We start from the raw sequence: 6729 nt of genomic DNA, 5'->3' as shown, positions 1-6729 counted from the left end.
GAGATTGTCGAAATCAAACTGTTTCAGTTTGCAGGGAATCTCATCCCACCTCTTCACTGTTTTGCTCTTCCCCACCTCCTCCGACGAGGCCTCGGCAGCCCGTTTTCCCTTGCCGGTCTTCTTCAAAGTGGACATGGACTAATGATTTTACACGGCGTTTGCTGGGGAGATTGTGGTGTCTGGGTTATCAGACATACAACTGTGAATCAAACAGCGGTTACTTCAAGAACGGAAATCTGGAAGCAAAAGGCAGGCTCTTAATCGGAATGAAAATGGAAGGAAAGAAAAAGCTCTGAAAGAACAATGAAGATGAAGAATAACAACTCAAAAGGCTTGCTTTTATAGGCCCAGGAGAGAGAAAGAAACAGGTACTGATCAGAGTTCACGCGCCCCCACTCGCAGGTGCAGGCTAACACGAGCGCGACACGTGTTCCTGACACTGTGAGGAGACATGAAAGGCAACTGGAGCACCTCGAGCACACGAAAAGTCTGACACATGTCCCCATCTCTGACGCATGTCAGCACCAACCAACCACGTATATGGACGATTCATTTCAACCAAAAGGATAGAATTTCGCGCAACGATGAGAAATAAAAAAGAAAAGACAAACCCTATTAAAAGAGCAAACTATTAAGTCTAATATCTATCTTACCTCGCTCGCGCGAGACAAGACACACATTAGACTGGGGGCTTGAAGAGGTATGCACCCGCCTTAACATCGAGCTGGGCGGGTCAACCCACAAGATATAGACAAGAGGCTTGAAATCAAGATGTCATGAAGGCACAAAGCCAAAACCTATGCGCATGGCGCATATCACATATGCTCACGCATCACATGCTCACGCATATCACATGCTCACGCATCATATATGCTCACGCATATCACATCTGCGCGTGGCGCATATCACATATGCTCACGCATGAAACATCTGCGCATGAAACATCTGCGCGTGAGAATAAAGAGAAGACCTCGCGCATCCTCAGGATAGGCGCATATCACACATGCACATAATCAACCTCGTCCTTATCCAAATCAGGATAAGGATAACCCTGATTGTGCTCATCAGACAACCTTCCAGAAGGTATCCTTTAAGGAATAAAGAATATGCTGATGTTGACAGTTGCCAATGAAAGGTGGACAACTCAGCAAAACTCATGTGCTACCACGTGATTGCACATGGGTCAGGTGAAATACCTTGGTCAGAGAATAATCAATGAAAAAGCACCAGGTGTCCTAAGGACACGTGGCGCGAAGCAATAGGAGGAGGCCAAAAAGGCCCTAATGGGATCTGAGCCCAATCATTGGAAACCCTAACACTATAAATACCACACCACCTCCACAAGGGGAGGTAAGCAAGAAAATACATTCTAAATCCTTACTCACTCTCAGATTATTATTATCTTCTCCTACAATCTCTTATTCTCACACCGGAGGGTTACCCCAAAGAGGACCCCTCTGTCCCTTTCTGAGGGGTAAGTTCACGGTGCTGCTCATTTTGTAGGTGGAAGAATTCATACTCCGAAAAACCATCGGTGATCTAGCATATTCATACCCGAGGAAAGTTGATCGTCTACCAGTGAGCTGATCTACGTTTCTTCAGTCATATAACCATTATCCATTCCTTACCAAACTTTTTTGAAGCTTGAACCGGATGTTGAAATTGAGGGCCTTTTTGTTATAAAAATTATTTTGCTTTTGATGCAATGGGTTGTCTATCATCTATCTCTATGCATAATTATTGACCACAAACCAAACCTAACAATCTCAAAATCCAAATTATTGAATAAAACACTTTGTTTATTCACGTGTCATCTTTAGTTTCAATACAGCATCAATATTTTTGAATTCAAATAAGAAAAAAGAATGACACCCAGTTAATCTAATATCAACTGGACCAAATTATTGTGACAAAAAAAAAACAATGAACAAAAAACACATTTTAAAAAGTAAACGCGACAATCGGACTAGTAACCTTGTGAACTCCATCACTCCATACTAACAAACCCGAAAGCGTACTCGATCCAATTGTCGCATCAACAGTTACCACAAAGGATTGCTTCTCACCCACCGCTTTTGAACGAAAGACTGCTCGGGCTAACCTTAACCACTAGCCCCGAAGGCGCAACCACATTAGCCTTGTATGAGGAATCCGCTGCACCCACGTTAGTAACAGTCCTGTTAAAGGTTTGGGTAATGCTACCTGACTGTCTAGCCGAGAGAGCGAAAGAAGGATAGTTTAGGTCCCACACGGTCGCATTAGTGGCGGCCGAGCAAGCACTTGCATCACCCGTCACGATTTTCAAATTGGTGGCGTTATAACCTTGGCCACATAAAAATGACACGTAATCTTGTTCTCCGGCGTCATAGACCAAACCGGGGTCAATGGCCTTTGACGGGTCGATACGGCCAGAGCCATAAGAAAATTCAGCATCAGTATTTTTGGTTGGACTCATTGGTGCAGCTGTAGTCATAAGGGCTGACTTTATAGCGGCAGGGGACCAAGTCGGGTGGAATGACTTAACGTAAGCAGCGGCTCCAGCTGCGTGAGGACAAGACATGGAGGTCCCGGAGATAATATTAAATGGGACGACACGGGTGTCACCTTCTTCCCCTGTGACGGTTGTAGCCTCTGACCACGCGGCTAAAATGTCCACTCCCGGTGCGGTTAAATCAGGCTACACATAATTATATAAAACGTTAACAACTTAACATAACACATTATAATTAGTCTAGTATATTTATTTCTTTTAACATAACATAAGTGATCCCTGAAGCGATCTTATTCTAGTTGCGACATAACATAGACTGATAGACCTTTAATTAAAAAAATTTCATGTACCATAAGAACATCTAGTGTAATTTGGCTCGGGCCTCTCGACGAGAAGGAAACCACGGTTGGGGCTGCTTTGTCAACAGGCTCAATACTTTTTAAGATGTTTGCAGTTGGTGTTCTATCAAACATAAACACGAAAAACTTGTTATTTGTCTGCATTGTGACAAATATTGTACTATACGAGTAAGCAATGCATTTGGTAGACTTACGTAGTCGAGTTTATGTAACTTAGAACAGAAATTCCATCCTTGCTATTTAAATATGTTGTTGGCAGAGGATAACTGAAGGCGAAATCATCATAGCCCAAATCACCTTCGACCACAGCACCACTTGCGCCCGACAATAACACGTTAACTGGTGATGTGAGATCCTCGCATACCACAATTTTATTTTTTACCAAAGTTGGGTCTAGCGAATCCTCCTCACAGTATCTGCAATTGTCATAATAGACTAATAGTAAGTAATACTATAGATACTTTATTTGCACGAAATCATGTCACGTTATGTTTACGATCTTAATGAAAATATTCGTTTATTACCTAGAGTCTTCTGATGTAAATCCTTGCTTTGTATTAGGCACTGATCCACCATAAACTATCGGATGAACCGCACCATCGAATGTGTTTATAGCAGGCCCCTACACCTACATTTATACGGTTAGACCATGTGTAGTCATAAAGCTCCACTACCAGGGGTTATGCGCCACGTGGCGCCCAGTCAGAGTTATGGTTTTGTACAATAACAGGCTGTAGTCATAACTCTCCACTACCAGGGGTTATGCGCCACGTGGCGCCCAGTCACCATTAATTGTTTTTGTTTTTTTTTAAATAATAATTCATTAAACTCAAAAAAGTAATATATAACCACCATCTATGGACACCTCTGGACACACATCTCCGGCCATCCACCACACCTCATCTCGCCGGTGATCAACCACCACATCACCACCACCCAACTCGCCGGTCAACATCACCATCCATGGAAAGCTCGCTGGAAACATCAACTCGCCGGAAAACATCCAGCCACAACATCACCGTCAACAACATCGACTCGCCGGAAACATCCAACCTCTCACCGGACACCAGTCACCACCACCCAACAAGCATGCTCCAAGACCCACCCCAACGGCTATTAACATCGATTCTCAACGGTAACATATATTGATTTGTGTGCCATTTGCGCGTTTTGTATACAACGCACCAAAAAATCAATTTAACATAACGCGAGGGGGGGCGGTGTACCCCCCGCGTTTTCACCCCACAACGCGGCCATAACGTTTGCAGTACACATGGTCTTAGAGTATAATCATCCATATGAGATATCTCAGAATTAAAAGATAATAATAAGAGATTATCAGGAGAATGAACCATATCAACTTATCAAATTAAAAAAAATGGAACTTGACTTTTTAAAATAACCATGAACCAGAGACTGACACGTGTATTTTATCATTGTATCATTGACCAAAACAATCAATGAACCAGAGATTGACAATTTGACATGTGTATTTTATTGTAGTGTCATTGACCAAAATAAACGATGAACCAAATATTAATTTCTCACCTCATAAGTCACATTGTTTCCTAACACAACCTGAGTTAGAAACTTCCTATCAATGCTGCTAGCAGCAACAGATAACGACCAAGGCGACAGATTAGTAATCGATCCTGGAGTCGGGCCATCGTTTCCAGCAGAACTCAACGTAAGAATCCCATTCTTCATAGAATGGAAAGCTCCAATGGCAATAGAATCTTCAAAATAATCTAGAGGGAAAGACCCTCCAACTGAAAGCGAAATAATATCAACTCCGTCGGCTATTGCATCGTCGAAAGCGGCTAAGATATCAGCATCTGAACAACCATCCGGGAAACATATCTTGTAAACGGCTATACGTGCCGAAGGAACACCGCCTCTAGCTGTTCCGTTGGCTAAACCTAACAAGCTTGCGTTGTTAACTGCACGTCCGGCTACGGTGGATGCAGTGTGTGTGCCGTGACCCTCGGTGTCTCGTGCTGATAGTTCCTCGTTTCGGGCTGCGCCCTCCGTGTTGTAGTATTTTGCTCCGATGAGTTTGCTGATGATCAATGCATGTAATGATGTTAGTAACAAGATAATGAAAAAGATTAGGGAGAATATATGACCAAAATGTCCTTTTAACTAGTCCGTGTTGACAAAATGTTTGTTTGACCAACCAATTTCTAAAATACCCACCTTAAAACTCGTAAACTTGATCACTTTATTTGACTATTATTCGTCTGGATTTTTAACTAACCAGATTTCTTAAGTACTTCAAAAGTCTCGTCAAACTCGTAAGCCAAAATAAATCTCGTTGGATGCCAAAATATATAAATAACGTTGGATGTATAAATAATCTCGTTGGCTATGGCGTTTTTTTGTTAAGAAAAAGACTATTGACTTGACAACTTTATGGCGCATGACAAAATTCAGTAGGTTAAATATTTCGTCGAGTAATGATTAAAAATGATGGTCAAAGACGTTAGAGAATTAATTGGTAAAATGAATATTCTTGTCAACATTGACCGGTTAAATAGACATTTTGGCCAATATCCCGAAAGGGTAATGGATAATATTGAACTGAAATATTTTACTTGTTGCAAGTGAAATTTTTGGATTTGCATGAGCCCTTCCACTTGGCTGGTGGAGGACCAAACCCGTCGTCTTTGAAACTGTCGGATTCTGGCCAGACGCCGGTGTCTAGCATGCCAACGATGACGTCGCTTTCGAGAGGTGCTCTTTTGACATCTTGAGGAAAGCCCATGAAGTCCCATGATCTTGTTGTGTTGTAGTTGCTTTTTGCGGCTTGGGAATACCGACACAACACCATCCATTCCTACGTGTAAACGACAGAATGCTTGTAAGTATGTCAACGACCCAAACTTTACATAAAATAATTACATGACTATTTGACCTCATAGTTTTATCATTTAGGCAACTTGTGATGTTTAATGAGATATATTAATGGAGTTCAACACTCATGTCCAAAATTCGTTGGTACCTGGTAATCTATATGTAAACTGTCCGACGATAACTTTTTTTTTTTTTTTTCTATTAGAGATCAATAGTTAATTACTAAAAGAATTTTTTGTCTCCAGGCCCGGCTCCGAAAATGGTTAAAATATTTTGGGCCGGAGTCGAAAACTTTTTTGGGCCTTAATAAAAAGGTACCTTATTGGGTTTAAACATTTTAATTTTTTATAAGCCTTAATTTTTTGGTCTTATGATTTGGTTGTGTAAAATATTCTTTTTAAATAAAAATAAGGTTAAAATGACTCAAGTGAGATTAGAACCCACGACCTTTTGGTTGAAAGCCACACCCCTTTACCGCCAAACCAAACCAGTGGTTGCACAATGTGGTTTAAGCATTATATATACATATTGTCATTCACAAAAATATATATAATTTTTTTTTAAATCCGGGCCTATCGGGGGTGTCGGGTCGGGGTCCGTCGACCACCCGGCCCTCCCTTATAGCCGGCCCTGAATACTCCTTTGTTTAGTACTAGTAACAATATTTCACTCACGAGCTAGGCGGTCTTTCTCATCTTCGTTGAGCTTGGCGACGAAGCATTAAAGCACTTCTTGTAGCTCCAAAGTAAAGCTTTTGCTGCCCGGCTGCCGAAAGTCATCAAAGATGTTAGGGATCTTCATGTCATAAAATATACAAAGGAAAACATTATGTGCAACTCAATACTTCTACGTAAAAGTATGTTGTTTTTTGGTAGTAGATCGAATTTGAAATAACTTTTGGCCATCACGAGCAATATATAACAGCTAATTACCTGCCAGTAACTACTTGTAGCATGTTAGTGTGGAGTGCCTTAACGGATAAATCACTCTTTGGAAGGTCACCCATGTACACAATGTACGTCTGCC

The 6729-nt window shown here is 41.5% G+C and overlaps 1 pseudogene across 1 annotated transcript; it reads right to left on the bottom strand.

The window, feature by feature from the left end:
* Positions 1-1941: 1941 nt before the first annotated feature.
* LOC143558961 (cucumisin-like) lies at positions 1942-6720 on the bottom strand (annotated as a pseudogene). Its single transcript, XR_013139836.1, has 8 exons — positions 6636-6720; positions 6378-6468; positions 5445-5686; positions 4399-4909; positions 3375-3472; positions 3045-3266; positions 2842-2953; positions 1942-2677 (listed from the first exon to the last, which is right to left on the bottom strand). The product of XR_013139836.1 is annotated as a cucumisin-like (transcript).
* Positions 6721-6729: the final 9 nt, after the last annotated feature.

Source organism: Bidens hawaiensis, unplaced genomic scaffold (genome assembly GCF_021521415.1).
Source record: "Bidens hawaiensis isolate Kalapana, Puna unplaced genomic scaffold, B.hawaiensis_p1.1 tig00019676_1, whole genome shotgun sequence".
NCBI classification, from domain to species: Eukaryota; Viridiplantae; Streptophyta; class Magnoliopsida; order Asterales; family Asteraceae; genus Bidens; species Bidens hawaiensis.
This window is presented reverse-complemented; position numbering and strand designations above follow the sequence as displayed.